An 18,716-nucleotide genomic window follows, 5' to 3' on the forward strand; every position below is an offset into this window, starting at 1 on the left:
CAGTGCCTTCTTTGGTGCTAGGCTGCACGGGGGCTCCTGGCATGTGCCTGGCATATTTCTCTGATAGGGTTTGTGGTGATGGCCACAGAGGACTCCCAATTTCTCCCTGAAGAGTGACCTCTGATAGCAGGAGATCGGCGCCTCCAGCATTTTAGAATCCATGCAAGACTGGATGCAAGGGCTGATGGGGATTTTCTATCTGCTGGGATTTCACAATTCAGGTAAATAAAAACCTGAGGAGCTCTGGGGAGGAAGAAAGAGATGTTACAATAATGTGAAGCAGGTAGTTTTTGGTGCCCTCGCTCATTTCCGTTTCCTTATAGTGCCCACCCCACATGTCCCAGTAGCCCATCCCATTCACCTAACTCAAGCTGTCCCAATACATCCTGACGCACACCCATCCCACCCCATCCCACCAGGACACATTCACCTACACTCTACCATATCCCAATTGTCCCATTCCACCACACCCAATACCACCCCTCCCATCCTATCCCATTCCACCCCAATTCATTCTAACCCATCCCTACCCCACCCACCCCATCCTACCAGTCAATCCCCTGAACACTCTCTATCTAACCCTCTCAAACCCACCTCAAACCATTGTATTTCACTCAACCCTATTCCCTTCCATTCCACCATCCATCCCAATCCACCCCAATACATCCTACCCATCCCATTCCCAAAACCTCCCCAGCATTCTTGATCCTACCCCAACTCATTCCTTCCTATATGATCTCAGTCTATCTCAAATTATTTTATTCCTCCAATCCCAAAGTGTGGTATTCCATTACATTCCCTCCCCTCCCATACACTGCTTTGCCAAGGCTCTTGTTTGTGATTGTATACAGAGGCATGACCATTCTTTGTGTTACATGAAGCTACGTGAGAAAGCCAAAGGGTCTCGCCCTCCCCCAAACATCTAACAGTTGAGTGTGTATCCGAGTGGGAGAGGAGAAAAAAAGATACAGAATCTCATCTTTAAAGGAAAGGTATGGAAAGATAGTCCAGGGAACTGAACTCTCAAGAGTCCAGAAAGAAAATAGGGCACCTGGGTGGCTCAGGTGGTTAAGCATCTGACTTCAGCTCAGGTCATGATCTCATGGTTCATGAATTCCAGCCCCACATTGGGTGCAGAGACTGCCTGGGATTCTCTCTCTCTCTCTCTCTCTCTCTCTCTCTCTCTCTCTCTCTCCCCCTCCCCCATAGGCATGTACACACAAGCACACACACTCTCTCTCTCAAAATAAATAAATAAACTTAAAAAAAAAAGAGTCCAGAAAGAAAATAAATATGAGTCTCCCTTGTCTCTCTTACCTTACAAGAGCCAGAAAAAAGTTCTAAGAACCACACCATCATTTTCAGGTTGAGAAAACCCCACATTGCATAGATCACCCTTTGTTTTCTTTCTGTGGGTCCAAGGGAGAGTCAAGTTGTGTTCAAAGCCAGTGAATCCTAAGACAGTGTCTCTGTGAGGCAGAGGACCCTGAAATAATCCTCCATTTTCAGGTTCATCCAGATGGTCCCCTGTTGTGGAAAATCGTGCCGCGGACAGAGAGTAGGGCCATACTGGTCTCAAGGAGCAAGGCCCCAGGACAGTATCAGTGACATCAACCAACCTCTAGGGGGAGATATGGGATCCTCCCTGTTACCCCTCCAGGAAGAGGAGTGATGGTTGGGTGAGTGGGCCACCCCACTGAAAGTGCCGGGTGTACTTTCAGCAGGAGGAACGGGGAGGGAAGACTCTTGCAGATGCATAGAGCAGTACCTCAGAGGGGCGCTGTGTTAGAACCCTTCCCCTCATGATTCTAAGAGGCCGGTGTACAAAGTAGTAGCAGCAGCCCCAGTGGTGGTGGTGGTGGCCGTGGCCGTGGGCGGTGGCGGCAGCATCAGTAACACATACTGAATACTAACCAAGTCCCGCACCGTGACAATGCTTTCCAGGAATGAGGAGAATGGCCCCTGGAGTCAGGTAGCCCTGAGGGTTGATCCTGCCTCCTTTACCTATCTGCTCTAGAATCTTAGCCAAACTGCTTAATTTGTGAGCCTTTGTCTCTTCAAATCTGATAAAGTGCCTGGATTGTTATGCGAATTGAATAGTAATGTCTAAGACGCATTAGCCGGACTCACTGAAGTGCAGCTGCTATCAGTAAGACACAGAAGGGCTGGGGCTGCCTCCCACCTAGGGGATGAGTCTTCACCCCTTCCCACTCCCATAAATCCTTTGCCTTGGGAATGTCCAAGAAGGCAGTCTGAGGGTCAGGAAGCCTTGGGTTCCAGGGAACCTGCCTCTGATCTTCTCAACAGGTGCTTATTGAGTATCCGAGTTCACAGAACTTCAGGGGATACATACAGGTATCACCTCGCTAAACAAGACATTCCAATATGTTCTGATGAGTTTTACAACAGGGGAGCTTGGGGATTGTGAGAGTTCATGGCAGAATTCAATCAAGATGGGTGTTTGGGACTAGCAGACCAAGGTGACATCTTTGCAGTCACAGGAGCTATGGTGGAGATGCATGGACCAGGGCCGCATGAGGTGAGGGGCTGGAAGTCTGGGGTCCAGGCCTTGAGTGCCAACAGCAGCACAGCATAACTCGGGGTGGGGGCAGCCCAGGGGGAAGAGCAGGGCAGAGGCACGCAGCCTGGGCCAAAGGATCCCCGGGGCATAGCGCCAGCTGGGCCCCCTTAGAAGTTGAACAACAGTGGGGTTGTAAGATATTCAGAGTTGGACAAACTGGCTTTAAGCCCTGGCTTGGCCATTGACTTGTTATGTGGTTAAGTTACATATCCTCTCTGAACCTATTTCTCCACCTACAAAATGGGGATAATAATATTGCCAGCCTGACCACATTGCTGTGATGGTTGAGTTAATACAAGCAAGTGCTTGAGATGGTACCAGCACATGATGAAGACTCAGTGACCACCAGCTATTAGTGTTACTCCCTTGGATACCTAGGGGGTAGCTGCGGTGGGGGGAGGCGCAGGCCACAGTGAGGGATCACAGGCTTCTCAGCTGAGTCCTTTGTCCTCAGGGTTACCGCTCCAGCCCTGGCTTCCACTAAATAGGCACACTGGACGAGCTAGGTTATGCACTGCATCTGGTGCATTTCGGATTTCTAGTCCTTTCCACAATGCAGGAATGACTTGCCCCTTTTCCAAGTGGAGAACGTGAGCTTGGAGAGGTCTGAAGATCAACCAGTTCTCCCACAAGGAACATCTGGCTCTGCTGGGCAATCAGATTACCTGCTGGCCTGAAAATGATGATGAAGCAGAGGCAGGTCAAGGTGATGCTGCCGAAGCCACCTGCTGGACTCTTCTGGACAAACCCAAACCCTGCAATCTAAGAGCCTGAAAATCTGGTTCTCTAGTCCCCTTGCACATGATTCCAGGCTCACCTTCAACAAAGCCATGTTCTCGCCAGCTGGAGATACGGTCAACATCATCTGCTATGCTCAGCTTCTTTTTTCAAAACCATAAACTTGCTGCTCAATTGCAAATGGAAATTCAAATCCATACTCTGGTGACTGAGTGGTTCAAGACCTTTCCTTGGGGGTGTGGGGACAGTTATATCTAAAGGCTTGTTGCATCGATTCTGAAATCTAAGGAATGATCTACCAATCTGTGATATTTTGTTCTAGAGGGAGAGCAACGGGGGACCAGGGCATCTTCGTCACCTCTGGCTGTCTTGCCCTCTAAAACTCTTGATTTAGCCTTATCAGTCCTTAAAAAACGGTCCAAGAAAAAAAATATATTTAAAAACCATCCACTGATTTAACAACCATCTATCAGGCTCCAATTCTATGCTAGGTCCTGAGCTGAGTGCTGGTGATATCAAGAGAAATAAAGTACTGTTCCTGCCTTCAGGAAGCTCATAGTTTAATACAGGAGACAAACAAATAAATACTGTGAATACAATTCAATTCGTACTATAATCAAACACTGGGTATGATCAATGTCCCAGTATGCAAGAAACCTCTGGAAACAAGCACTTAGGGAACAAGCAAAGCAGGGAGAATTTTTTTTTAATAATTTGTTATTTGATTTTTTTTTTAAGCAATGAAGAGGTCAGCATGGGAAAAATCAGAAGTTCGTAGGAATTCCTTATACTTCCAGTTCAATATGGCTTTTATTTTGAGTTACTTAGTAAGCATATGGGAGGCACGGCAGCCTTGTCAATGCTCAGAGCCTCTGAATCCAGAGAAAAGTAGCTAGGTTAAGAGCAATTGAGGGTCGGCACTAGATGGCCACCTGGTAGGGGAGGCATTGAAAATGACTCTAAGGTTTCTGGGCTGGGTAAGTGGAAGGCTGCAGGTGCCACCAGCCTACACGTGGAATACTGGAGGCTCAGGAAAGGAAGTAATGAGCTTGCTTTGGAAGGGGAACATCTAGGTGAAGTTATCCAAGAGTCAGTCGGATATATGGGCTGTCTAGACCCAGAGTTTCGATGGACTAGGAAGCCAATAGTTATATCAGAGGTGTCTTGGCAGGAGACATGTCTGGAAGCTTCACCGTGGTAGTGGAAGGGATGGGCCCTGGTGAGCTCACCCACAAAGTGGTGAAAGGAAATGAAGAAAGACACAAGGAACGGAACACTGCAGGAAACACTTACAGGAGGGGAAGAAGTGCTACCACCAGAGACTGGGAAGGAACAACCAAGAGGTAGGAGAGAAATCAGCAAAGCACCGTAGCCCAGAAACCCAAGGAAGAGAAATTTTGAAAGGAGTAACCCAAAGTGTTCAAAGTCACAGAGAGGTAAAGGAAAATAAACACAGAGTAAGCAGGATGGGTTTGATAATTAGGATGGGCATCGGTGATCTTTCCTAGAGAGTTCCTATCCTAGGGACAAAAGGCAGCCTGCAGTGAGTGAGAGGTAGCAAAGAAAGTGAGTTGACCCCTTTGAAGACACTCATAAAGGCAAAGAGATGGGATGGTAGACAGAAGGTCACTAAGGCTGAGAAATCTGGTTAGCTTGTTTTCTATTAAAGATTAAGCTGTTCACAGGCCAAGGGGAAACAGAAGAAGGGAGACAGACTGACCCACAGTTAAGAGAGGTTGATGAGAGGTTTCTATGGAGGCTGCAGTGGGGGCGGGGGGGGGGGTGCGTAGTGTGAGGCAGGGCCCACATGGAAGGGGTTGAGGTCTAAAGAAAGGTGGGTGAGGAGGTTCCCCCTTTTCAAATCCTTATATTCATTTTATTCAGTCCTCCCTGGTCCAAGGAAGGGAGACAGCTCAGTCCTGAGCATCTTTTAAAGTCAACAGAGTGAAGAGAACACAAAATGAATGTGCTTCCCTCTCTAAAGTGCCAAACTCTGCGATCATCTGTCACCAAGTCCATTTCCAAATCTCTGCTGCTTGCAAGGCCAAAAAGCACATCAAAATGCGGGAAAGGTTTTAAAAAAAAATGCACTGGAAGCACCGTAAGTCAGAGTGCCCGCCAGAGAACGAATGCCCCCTCCCCCCAGCAATTCACCACCACCACCACCACTGCTCTACTGACCACAGAGCTGGAATCCAATGGATCTCTACAAGGCAAGATTGCAGCATCCCCCAGCAGTGTGCAAGCTCCTGTGAGTCGGCCCTTTTCTTTCCCCGGGGACATGACATGCCCAAGGGGCAGGGACAAATCTAGCTAGAAAAACAGTTCCATCACATCAGGAGCAGTCTAAGTCTGCTGAACCAGAGCAAGGGCCCCACCTGGACAAACGTCGGAGAGGCCTGACAGTCCATAGCAGCGGTTCCCCCACCGCCCATGTGGCAAGTCTGGGTGACCAGCAGTGTCGCGGTGAACAGCGCAGCCACCCAGTGGGTGTGGGTGTGCGCGAGGCCTGAGCTCCTAGGCGAGCGCACCGCGGGCGCCCCTCTCTGGGTGTCGGCAGCTATGACTCTTAGGAGAACCCAGAAAGTCCTGTCAAGTCGGGATGGGAAAGCTGAGGCTAGCTTGGGGCGCCTTCCCAGACCAGCAACCGGAACATTCCCGGCTAAGGAGGTGGTGACCGTCTGCAGGTACGTGTTCACTGGATATTGGAGCCCAGAGCGGGGCGGAAAGCTCTCTCGTGAAGGGGCGCACTTTCTAAGAAGGGAGCACTTGGGATGCTGGAGTGGCGGAGGCCAAGCCTTCAGAGGTTCAATCGGTGGTTTAAAAGAAAAAAGAAGAAAAAAAAAAAAAACCAAAAAACAAGAAAACAAACAAAAACAAAAACAGCACGGATCCAGGCCGGAGGTGTTCCTAGTCCAGGCCTAGGCAGCAGGTGTTACCGGTTTTCTCCCCCAGTGAGTGTCAGCCTCTGGGCTAAATGAAAATGCGGCCCCAGGCATCGCCCGTTGGACCCGTCCCCACCCGGGCACGCGGAACTTTCTAGGCTGTGGCTAGAGCTGAGCGTCAGAGGGGTGCAGGAGATAAAGTGGAAGGGCACCAGTCGGGGCCAGTGATCCCCACTGGAGACTGGGTTCTCCCGAAGGTCCGCGTGCCTTCCCCAATACGCCAGCTGCAGCCAAACACCCGCGAAGTTCCGGGACTCGCCGCACCCGCCGGGTCTGCCCCCCTCCCTGACTCGGTCGCAGGGAGCAGGTCCCGCCGCCCGCGCCGCCGCAGCCGCAGCCCCAGCGCTCGGCTGCAGCAGGGCGCGGGAAAGGGCACTTTGGCGCGGAGTGGGAACCGAGGGGAATGTGGCGGCGCGGAACCTGACGGCGACACTCCCTCCCCCGCCCCCGGGCACAACCGCCGCCCCCGCCTCCCCGTGGCTCAGCACCCTCCAGCCCCCAACCTGAGCCCTCCCGCAAGGCGTGCGCGGGACCCCGGCCCTGGGCGCGCGCCCACCTGATTCCCCCCTTCTAGCCCCGAGAGCCGGGGGAGGGGGACACTTGGGGAGGAGGTGGTGGCCGCAGTCTCGAGGCGGCTCCGGCTGGGGCGCGGGCTTCATTCACCAGAAAATGGGCGGGGGCAGGAAGGGCAGACCCCGCAAACGCGGAAACGCGGAGGGGGCACGCCATTCGTCTCCAGCCCCCAGGACCAGTGTGCCAACCGGAATCGGGAGGCGGCGGTGGGGGGAGGGCTCCAGGAAAGTTTATCGGGGAAAAGCCTGGCACCTTGGGGGGCTGGGAGGTTGGAGCAACTGAAGCCACGGTCCGGGTGCCCCTCAACCCCTGGCGGGGATGTCGGTCTTCCAGGCCCCCGCGCCGGCCGGATCCGGCCAAGTTGCGGCTGGGGCTGGGGGTAGCAGTGAGGGTGACGGTGGAGGTGAGGACGCCGCTGAAGGTGGGGGGGGGAGGCGGGGGGGGGGGGAGGATGGGGGGCCGACTGAAGCGAGGCTGAGCAGGAGGGTGGGCGACTGGGAGTGGGGAAGGTTAAGGGGGAGAGCGGGGGAAGGGACAGGGACCGTGTCGGGGAGGGGTGGGCACGGGGCTCGGGTGGGGCGCGCGGCCGCCGCGTCTCCCCGGCGCGGCCGGACTTACCCGCGGCGGCCGAGGCGCCGAGCAGCCCCCAGCCCAGCAGCAGCAGCAGCGGCGGCGGCGTTGGCGGCGGCGGCGGGCGGCCCCAGCGGCTCCCCGCGCCCGGCACGAGCGCCGAAATCCCGGCTCCGCCGCGAGCCCTCCCCGCGGGGCGGCCGCAGCGCCCCTGCTCCCGTCCCAGCGAGCGCGGCATGGCGCGGCCGGCAGCGCCGAGGGAGAGGCTCCGCTCGCCGCCGAGGAGAAAGGAGGTCAGGAGAGCTCTGGAGCTTTTTTCTGCTCGGAAAAAAATCCCGGTACGCGGGAGCCCTGAGCTTCTGCGGCTGGAATGAACCAAGTGTCCGCCCGGCCGGGGAGAGGCGCGCTGCGCTCTCGGAAATGACTCGCTCCAATCCCGCTTCGCGGGGTTCGCGCCGGGGGGCGGGGGGGGGGTGAATTATCCCCGGATTAATCACTCCGGAGCCGCTTCTCCGCCGCTCCAAATGCTGGGGGTGGAGGCGCAGCAAAGGAAAAAAATATTGGAGGGTGGGGGTTCCTCTTCAGCGCCACCTCCACCTCCAGATAAACCACAAATTACATCTAAAGGGTTGTTTATTCCTGTTTGTTTTACAATTGACCAGTTTCTTTTAAGTTCAGTCCTCTCGTTGCCATTTATAAGATTACCCATTAATACACCACCCCCCCCCCCATACACACGCGCGCGCACATACACACAGTGATACACACACACACACACCAGCCTCTTCCACGTTTGGAAATTGGAATACTGTCTGGGAAAAGGTAACCAAAGAAGGATGCGGTTTCCCAAGTCACGGCTCCTACGAGCTGATCATGGGTGGTGGCTTTGAACTTACAATCTGGGGCCGAGGACTATGTTTAGGAGCCCCATTCGCAATAGCCTCCTACCCCATCCCAGGAGAAGGGTGTGCGTGCGCACATCCAGGGTTAAGAATTGGAGGGGAGGGAGGTGGCGACCCGTCCCTTTGGCTCGGTGCGGTCCTACCCCTGCCCTAAGACAAAATCGGGATGGAGGGAAGAGTGCATGTGTGCGCTGAGGTGGGGGAGGGAGTGGAGGGGGGTGCCTGGGGCAGGTGAGGTTGGTGGAAGGACGGTGCGAGAGTTACTTGTACAATTTATCCTCAAAATTAAATAGCCGGACCCTGCTGCTTCTCCCCCACCCCTTCCAGCCACGGCCCCAAACCCGGCGAGTTTCTCTCAGTGGCGTGAGCTGCTCCCCCACCTCTCCCCTGTCGCCGCTGCCGCCTGCCCCCTAGGGCTCAGCGTCGGTCCCCACCCCATCCCCCACCCCCACTCGGTCGCCCTTTCTGTCTCGCCTTCCCTAGGCTCCTCCGTCAGTCACGATGGCTCCTTCGCTGTCTACGCCAAACTCTGGGCGAGGAGGAAGAGATGCTGCGGGGGGGACGGGGGGGGGGGGGGAGAGGCCGGAGGGGACCGGGAGGGGCAAAGCTGGGGGTGGGGAAAGCCCCCGCTGGCGCGCCCAGCGGAAAGGCACTACAGTCGGTGAGCACCCCACCCCCTTTGCCTAAGGCACCGGGAGAGGCTGCGCTCCGGGCTTAGGGGGTTTGGCCAAGCCGGAGCTCGGGTGTCTGCGAGCCCAGGGGGCAGTGCCCTGCGGTCCGTAGGGCCTGGGAATTTTTGGGAAAGAGCCTGGAAAGGGCTTTCAGGTTGTCGATCTCAGATGGGGAGGGTGATGGGCTGGGCAGGGTCGGAGGAGTGGATGCTTGTCCTTGCTCCCCACGAAAAACTTGCTCCCCAAAGCCAGGATCTCCCAGCCTCCTTGATGCCCCTCCTCCCCCACCCCAAGTTGTTCCGGTTTCCCTGCATGAGCTCATCCCACAGCTGGGGAGCCTGCCCGGTGGCCCAGGGCCGGCGAGCTTCCTCCGAATCGCCGGCCCATCCCCACCCCCAACACACTTGCTTTCTCGCCCCTCCAGAAGCTGCCTCGCTGGGTGCCAAGAACCAACTGAAGCAGCCAGAACTCCACAGTGAAAGGCCTGCTTTATGTCCCCGGGGCGGCGGGGAGGGGGCTTTTCGCTTCCCATTGTCCAAGCCCAGCCCCTGAAAGAGAGGGCTCAGCCAGCCACGACTGGCCTCGGCTTTCCCTCCAGTCCTGGGGAGGAGAGAGGGACTGGCTCTGCGGTGAGTGGGTGGCGGCCTTGGGGGGCTATTGGCTGGGGCCTTCCCTGGGGTGGGCTCCTGGCTCGAAAGCTGGGGCCTTCCCCCTCTTCTGCCAGCGAGGTTCGAAGAGCTGGCAGATACCCAGCCCTCCCCAGCAGCCCACAGCTGGGCAGAAGAGTCTGGGCCGCTCTATACTTCTAGGGCTCCAGCCCAGTGGACTCTCCCTACAGCCTTCTCGGCCCCAGAACTTTGCTCTCTGGCTGCAGCCCACAACTGAGGTTTGCCCCCAAACCTTCCTTAGCAAAAGGTGTATTTATCATCCTTCTCTTTGGGGGCTGTGGAGGGCAGGGGCGCACTTTTCATTCCTGTAAATGGCCCAGTTACTTCATCCACTATTCGTCCCTCTCTGATCTATTTGGGTCCATGTACATTTTTACTGAGGCCTCCTGGGCTCTGGGCCCTGTGCCAGCCTATGCTGTGGGCAATGCAGATGTGGACAGTGTGTAGTCCAGCTGGGGAGGATGTGGGGCACAGGTGGGAACCACACACACATGGCAGTGGTGATCACCATGACGCAAGGGACATGTTCCAGAGACGTATCAAGACTAAGTTTGTCTTGGGACTTGGAGAATCGAAAGGCTCATGCGAGGAGGGAAGTAGGATTTTGGCTGGACCCTGAGGCCTGGGTAGAGACTTTGGCAAGGTGAAGATTTACTCAACAAATATTTATTGAGCATGATTACATGATGGACACTGGACACTAGATAATGAACAGACACCCAAGTGAACAGTCCCTGGCTTGATGAAGATAGGTGATAAATAAATACATATAACATCACAAATTAAGGATGCAATGAAGGAAAAGTTCATGATGCCATGAGAAAGAATATGAGGGAACATAACTTAAATAGGGGGTCTGGGAAGACTTCTCCGAGGCGGTGACCTTGAAAGTGGGATCTAAATTAAGCAACACAGCCATGCCAAGAGGTGGGAAAGGGATTTTTGGTACAGGGGTCATGGGCAAGGCTCCCCAAAAGGGATAGGGACACAGGAGATGGGGTGTGGGCCTGCATCAAGGTGAGGAAGAGGGGACACCCAGGAGGTGAGGGAGGAGGTGAGAGCACAGGATCCAGATCATGCAGAATCACAGGGGATGGTGAGAAATTTGGATTTTAGTCTTAGGCAGTGAGAAATAAGAGGTTTGTTAGTTTGCTAGGGTTGCCATAACAAAGTACCACACAGTGTGTGGCTTAAATCACAGAAATTTATTTTCTCACAATTCTGGAGGCTAGAAGTCTGAGTTCAAGGTGTCCACAGGGTTGTCTCCTTCTGAATCCTCCCTCTTTGACTTGTAGATGGCCTTCTCCCTATGTCTTCACATTGTCTCCCCTCTATATGTGTCTGTGTCCAGATTGCCTCTTCTTAAAAGGACACCAGTCATTGGTTTAGGGCCCACTCTAATCTCATTTTAACTTGATTACCTCTTTAAAACCCTGTCTCCAAATATAGCCTCATTCTGAGGTCCTGGGGGTTAGGACTTCAACATATGAATTTAGGGGAGGAGACACAATTCAGCCCATAACAGGAGGAGAGGACTTTTCAGGTGGAGGGAGGAGAGAAAGCAAATGCATGATGGTCAGAATATATATTTAAAGAGAGATTTGTTAAGGCTGTGTGTAGCGTGACTGCTTTAGCAAGAGATACCCTGGAAAGGTAGATAGCTCTGAATACTGGAGAGGTGGACTTCTTTTTCTAGGAAGTAGAAGCCAAGGGGCACAGCCTGGCATGTGCCCTGACTTCTCTGTAGGGAAGAGTTGGGAAGGACAAGATAAGCTTAATATCTAGAGTGCATTGGGGAGGTTACCGCAGTAGTCTTTGCTGGAAGTGATGTGGGCACAGGCAGAGATGGGAGCCTCAGGAACATTTGCAGGACAAGGGAGAGGCAGGAGTCCAAGAGGTGATAACAACCCTCGGCCCTGTAGCCTAGGGGAGTGTGGCTCTCAGCCCAGTTCCTGGGGGCTGGCTTCCTACATGCCCCTTCCATTCTCCCCAGAGCAATAGGCAGTCACGGGTCAAGATGTCTCCACGATATCATGTTGCAAAAAAAGCCCAATGCAGTATAGTGACTCGCCAAGATAAGCTTAATATCTAGATAAGATCAGAGTTCATTTTAGAAAGAAAACAAGACCTGATGCGCTGGAGAATTCAGCCTGATTCAAACAGGGGCTGTAGACTTGATGCCCTGAAATTTTCATTCTGACCCAAGAAGAAAATGAAGGAGCTTTCTGAAGCCCAGGGGTGGGAGGTGGGCAAATACAATGCTGTAAATAGTGAGGGCAGAAATGGATGTTGAGGGGTGAGCAGGACTGCAGAGAAGGGCTACAAAGGCAGGGGCTCAAAGGAAAAGCCTGGGGTCTGAGTGGAGGGTGGGGATTTGAAATCATGAACATGATCAGACAGAAGCTAGTATTTCCCAAGAGCAAGGCTGTCACTGTGGAGATGACAGTGATCTGCTTCCCAGGGAAAGGTGACAGCAAGGGTTGAGAAAGGAAAAGCCCAGAACAAAGCGTGATGAGGCTATGGACCACAGAATCCAGGAGGGGAAAGTGAGAAGAGCCCATGGTCAGCCCTTCCTCCAGGGCCACCAAATGCTGGGGCCGCCAAATTTTAACATTTCTTATAGAAAAATGTGTTTGTGATAGAAGGTAAGGGACAGCGCTCACATCAGTGGCAAAAGAGGGCAGAATTCTCAGCTTGTCAGAGGCCATAATGCACAGGACAAGGGCTATTCTAGGCTGCCGTCTCTACTTGAAGCTCTACTCAGCTCTGCTATCACGCCTCCGTGCCTTTACTCATGCTGTTTCTTCTGACTGCACTACCATTCTTTTCTCACTGTGTGGAGTAAATGGTCCTAGCCATCACTCAGCTCAAGTGTCGCCTCTCCCAGGTAGCCTTTCCTAACTGCGCCCCACTCCCCCTGCTGGATGCCCCTTGCAGCATGGCCAGCTAGCTGGATCTCAAAAACGCATGCTTCACCTTCCATGGCACACAGCACTGTTCTCAATCAGGGGCAATATTGCCCCCCCCCCCCCACCGGGGGGACACTTGACAATGTCTGCAACCTTCTTTGGCTGTCACAGCTGGAGAGTGCTACTGGTATCTAGGGAGTAGAAGTCAGGGATGCTGCAAAACATCCTACAATGCCCAAGGAAGATCTCCCCCACCCCCCGAAATTAATCAGCCCAAAATGTCAATAGTGCTGAAGTGTCACTTAGAAGTGGCTACATTTTCCAGTCCCCTTTGTAGTTGGGTGAAGTCATGAAACAAGGTGCCAGCCAAAAGAATGTAAGCAGAAGTGGTGTGAGCCACTGCAAGGCTAACCCCATAAAACCCTCTCATCCTTCCTCCTCCATCTGCTGGCTGAGCATGTGGGTCCCTTGGGGATGGCAGAGCCACAAGCTGGAAGAATCTTGGATCCCAAATCACTGTGTGGAGGAAAATTACCACCCAATAGGGACACCGGAAACACACCCTTATCTGAGAAAGGATCTTTTTTAAAATTTTTTTAATGTTTATTTTATTTTTGAGAGACACAGAGTGTGAGTGGGGGAGGGGCAGGGAGAGAGGGAGACACAGAATCGGAAGCAGGCTCCAGGCTCTGAGCCATCAGCACAGAGCCCAACATGGGGCTTGAACTCACAAACCATAAGATCATGACCTGAGCTGAAGTTGGGTGCTCAACCCATCGAGCCACCCCGGTGCCCCTGAGAAATGATCTCTAACAGCATTAAGCCACTGAGATATTGGGAGCATGTCACAGCAGCTAGCAGTACCCTCACACATCCCTTCGTGTTTTTTTCTGTAGTCATTGGCTTACTCCTCACTCACTCATTCATTTGTTCATGTCTGAAACATTAATCTGCATGCCAGGTTCCATGCTGGGTGCTGAGGTAACAAATACGAAGAAGAATAAGGCCTGGCCAGTAGGCCCTGCCCTCATGGTGTTGATAGTTTATTGAGGAAGGAGTTCAACAACAAAGCATGACTAGTTACTCTGGGAGAGATATAGCATGGGATGGAAAGGAGGAGGGCTCCGGACCTAGTTTAGGGAGAAAGGCAGGTGAGAGGTGGCCCTGTCCAGGAGACAGAGTGAGGCTTCTGCAGCACTCCTGAGGCCCAGGATGCTGGCAGAAGGGTGGGGGGGAGGCTGGGGGGGAGAGGGCGGAGAACCTCCCTTCTGCACTCTCTGGGCTCTGTAATTGTAAGATTTCTCACTGTCCCGCCTGTACCCTGGTGGACTGGGAGTTGCCTCTGGCAGAAACCTCCTCCTGAAGGTCTGAGTCCCTAGTACCTGCAGAGTGTCTGTCATCCTCTCCTCTTGGATGTCCCGCAGGACACTGTGCCCCAGCCTGCTCACACCTTGACTCCCCCTGCCTCTAACCTGTCACCACACCCCGCCTCTGTGCTCAGTGCCTCCATGTCCACAGGCTCCTGAACTGGAAACCTGGGGCCTCATCCCAGACCCCCTCAGTCCCTACTCCAGGCAGCCCCCAGATCATCTAAATTCTGCCTCCTTAATATCTCCCAGGTCCCAGTGAGGGCCCTCCCGGTCTTTCCAGTTTCTTACAACAGCCACATCACAAGTGCCCCAGCTCTGCTCTCGCCCCATCCAACATAGCTTCCTCTTTGCCACCAGTGATTTCAAAAGCACTACCCTGATTTTACAGCTCCCACACCTTCCCAAGACGGTTCCCCATGACCTCCAGAGTGAAGGCCAAGCTCTCTGCTAGATTCTCTGAATAGGGGCTTCCATTACCTGCCCCTGCCTGCTCTTCTAGCCCCTGTCTCCCTGCTCCCCCAACCCACCCGCTCATGCTCTAGCCATTTGGAGGCTCTGTGCTCCTGAGATGAGCGTGCTTTCTCTCTCCCCATCGCCTTGGACCTTTGTGCATGCTGCTCCCTCTGCCTGGAATGCTGTCCTCCTCCTGCTGTGGCTGGCGTCCTCCTGTTTGTCCTTCAGAACTCGGTCCAGGTGTCAGCTCTTGCAAGCAATCTTCACCAGTGCCACTTAGAGTGCCTGGTACATGGTGGGCATTCAGTAGAGCTTTGCTGGCTGGCTGGCTGGCCGGAAGGATGGATGGATGCTTGACTAGGTGCTCAGTAATGTTTGTGGAATGGACCCAAAGGTGTCTCCCCTAGTCTTCATTATTGGAGTTCCTTAAAGAAATGCCTTCTCTGAGTTATGATTTAATGTTATGCTCTATGTCTTCAGAGAACCCTGATGTGAGAAACTGACCAACTTAATGGCATTTCTGTCTTTATGAAAACAGAATTGAATATATTGCCCACTATGTCACTCAGTGTCCTTTACACAAGGACTCATGATAAATTCATGCTTGGGGTTATTTCCAGGAAACATTTTGTCTCCACAGATGAAGATGTGTATTTTCTGCTGTCAGAAAATAAAAACTCTGCCTTCCGACGTGTTTCCATTTTTGCTTTAGCTGACAAATAAGGAAACTCAGTTTTATTACCTTATTACCTCCGTGGTTCTGACCAATTCAGGTGCCTGAGAGTAGCAACTCTTTCTGGTTTCTTTAGATGGAGTCAGTTCTTGCTTTATTCTTCAATGTTGTAATTTTTACTTTTTAATCTGAAAGCTGCCTCAAATCATCTCAGCACTCAGCTAGTCCAAATCTTAAACGAATGCATATTGGTGACCAACATCCTGGCCCGGAAGTTATGAAAGGGAGGGCAGAACACCAAGCTTGTAGCTGAGAAGGATCCCACATAAAGCCTCCCCAGAAATTCTTGGGGTACCTGTCATGATGAGTCTGGCAGGAAAGCCAGAGCAGGAAGCAAAAGGCCAAATGCATTCTGACTTTTCTGCTACCTTACTTTCCCACCACTACCAAGTCGTATTCTTTTCCTCCATTTCCTCCATTCCTTCCTTGTTCCTAGCTTTAAATGGAGATCCCATAAGCTACCATTTTCACTATAATAGCTGATAATAATAATAATAATCGGTATCTTTTACTGTGGGCACACAATAAGCCTGGCACTGTGCTGAGAGACTTTGTGTTTTCCTATTTGAACCTCGCCCCCTCCCAACCTGTCTATTGTTTTAACCACTTTGCAGATGAAAGATAAAATGCCAGAGAAGTTAAGCATGTGTAAAGCCACTCCACAGTAAGTAGCAGAGCAGGAATTCAAATTCAAGTATGTTGGCTACCACAGCCTAAGCTCTCAACAATCTCCTCACATGTGGGCAAGGAATGGAGGCAAGAATAAGGGCTGATATTCCCTGGGCGATGGTGAGGATTGCTGATGATGTTGCTGGGAGAGAGAAGTCACAGCATCATAGCATTGCTTCTAGAGCATTCTGGTGTCCTTTTCAAAGTCCTAGAAATGGCTGGCTACTCTGTGGCCAGGTTCAGTTGCTGGGACAATATCCAGGGGAGGCTTGTCCCTGTGATACATGGCTCAAGGTTACCTGGTTGCTCCCTATGCATGGGCCCCCCTCTGGGCAGCTTGACCCATTCAGGCATCATTGGCCTGGTAAGAAAAGGGGTTTCTCTGTGGTTTTTTAAAAGAGCCTACAAGAAAATTTGAAGCCTAAGAATGTTTTTATTAGCTCCACAATACCAAGTAGAAAACTACAACATTAAAATCAGTAAATATTCAATTAAATGCAAAATGTAACATTATGTCAACTTCATTAACTGTTGAATTTAGTAGTCATAAAAATTTCATCTCATTTGATAACAGTTTGCAGGTTGGACTTCTCTCACTGTGCAAGATTTCCCAGGTAGGCACCAAGATGGGTAAGAAATCATAGCCAACCATAAAAGAAATAAATTACTCATGGCCAAAAATTTTCAAAAGCAAAATGGCAAAAAGCCTTTCAAATTGTTTTACAGCCAAAAAGTTATATTTGTGGTGAGAGGTGGGTGTGTTTAAAATGTTAGATGAGGGATAGGGCCTACAGGAGGAAGCCGGTTTCGCGCCTATGAAGGTCTTCACAGAGTGCAGGCCACGCCCAACCTGGATGAGCTCTCCATCCTGTCCATGTTAGTGTCAGTGATGGAAGCCGGGTAAGTGGAGGTTTGGGCTGGAGACTAGGGAGGGAGATTTGCTTCTTCCTGAGGATTCCCTGCTTCTAAATAGAAGAGCAAGAATCCCTGAATCCTAAATAACGATAGCTTAATATCCACTGGGTACCTGTTCTAAGCTGTGCACCTGCATTATCTCAGCAGTCACAAAACAACTCTATGAGGTTTATTATCCCTGTTTCCCAGATGAGCAAACTGAGGTATGCAGAGGTTCAACAACCTGCCCAGGGTAATAAGGGCAGTAACAGGTAATTGAAGAATTTGTCCAAACAAATTGAACCTACCGCTCAAGGTGCTGAAGACAGGCCTGGTCCCTGCCCTTTTCCAGAGCTTGAAGTGAAGTGCTCAGTGGTGATAGATGCCATTTCGTGTGCTGGGCACACAGATCTATACGTGCTGGAGGAACACAGCCACCTATACTGAACAAGAATGGAATAAGTTCAGTTTCCTCCACAATCTGCTGTGTACCAAGCACCTATGGAATGCTTTGCTCCCTTCACTTGCCTGTAACAGTCTCTAAGCTAGAGAGAGGTCTTATTTACCTCCTAGCCCTGCGCCTCGCACAATATTATTGGTCTGTGGCAGATGCTCAAAAATGAACCAAGCCTAGAAAGGCTTAGTTGATGATTGGAGTCTGTCCCTCCATCACAGAGCAATTTCCCCAGTACAGCTAAAGTCCTCCCTCCCTACACATAGCACAAAAGCTGTTATTTAGAAACTCCAGTAGCACACATTTTAATGTAATCAACTGTAAAGGAATCAGTGTAATCAATGTAAAGGAACTAATATACAGCACTTTTATGTGCCTCTTAGGTGCCAGGCATTCTAGGGACTTGCCATGTGTTAAATAGTCATTAGTAATAGTATATCTACAGTTCTACCAAGCAGGTGTTCCTTATCATCCCATTTTACAGATGAGACCAGTGTTGTGAGCTACGTGCTGTCCCTCCAAATTCGTATGTGCAAGTCCTAACCCTCAGTACCTCACATACCTTAGAAGTGGAGATAGAACCTGCAAAGAGTGGTAAAGGTAAAATGAGATCGTTAGTGTGGGTCCTACTCCAATATGACTGGTGTCCTTATAAGGGGACGACACAGACACGCACAGAGGGAAGACCATTCGAAGACACAGGGAGAAGACAGCCATCGTGAGCCCATGAGAGAGGCCTCACCAGGAACCTTCCCGACACCTTGATCTTGAACTTCTAGCCTCTAGAACTGTGAAGAGATAAATTTCTATTGTTTCAGCCGCCCATTTTGTGGTACTTTGTTCTGGCAGCCCTAGAAAACTAATACACCAAGGCACAGAGTAGCCTGCCTAAATCTACATCGCCAGAACACATGAACTCGGAATTTGAATCCAGGTAGTCTGGTTCTAGAGTCCATGTGTTTTAGGACAATGAAAATGTTCTCTGTGCTGTCCAAAATGGTAGCCACCAGACTCATATTGAAATGTGGCTGATGGAACTAAGGAGCTACCATTTTTAACTTTATTTACATTAAAATAGAATTAAAATAGCCACATGTGGCAAGTGGCTACCATATTGGACATAGTTTTATGCGATTTCTAATCACTTCACTTATGTTTTTTTGTAGAATCTTCTATTTTTTATTAGGTTTATTCATTTATTATTTCTGAGAGAGACAGAAAGAGCGAGCACAAGCTGGGGAGGGGCAGAGGGAGAGAGGAAGACACAGAATCCGAAGCAGGCTCCAGGCTCTAAGCTGTCAGCACAGAGCCTGATGTGGGGCTCGAACTCATGAACCGTGAGATCATGCCGAGCCAAAGTTGGATGCTTAACTGAGGGAGCCACCCAGGCGTTCCCTTGCGGAATCTTCTAGAAACCTCAGCTGTGTGCTCCAAGAAACATGCCCCTATCTTTATTCCCTGTCCCTGCTACATTTTATTATTGTTATTATTTTTGCAATCCTTTCCAATTTAGCCCCTGTTGCCTAGTCTCCTGCTGAAGGGGAGAAAGAGGAGGAGCGAGTGAGCTGGCTAACTTTCCAGAATCC

This window comes from Prionailurus bengalensis, chromosome C1, assembly GCF_016509475.1.
Source record: "Prionailurus bengalensis isolate Pbe53 chromosome C1, Fcat_Pben_1.1_paternal_pri, whole genome shotgun sequence".
NCBI lineage: Eukaryota > Metazoa > Chordata > Mammalia > Carnivora > Felidae > Prionailurus > Prionailurus bengalensis.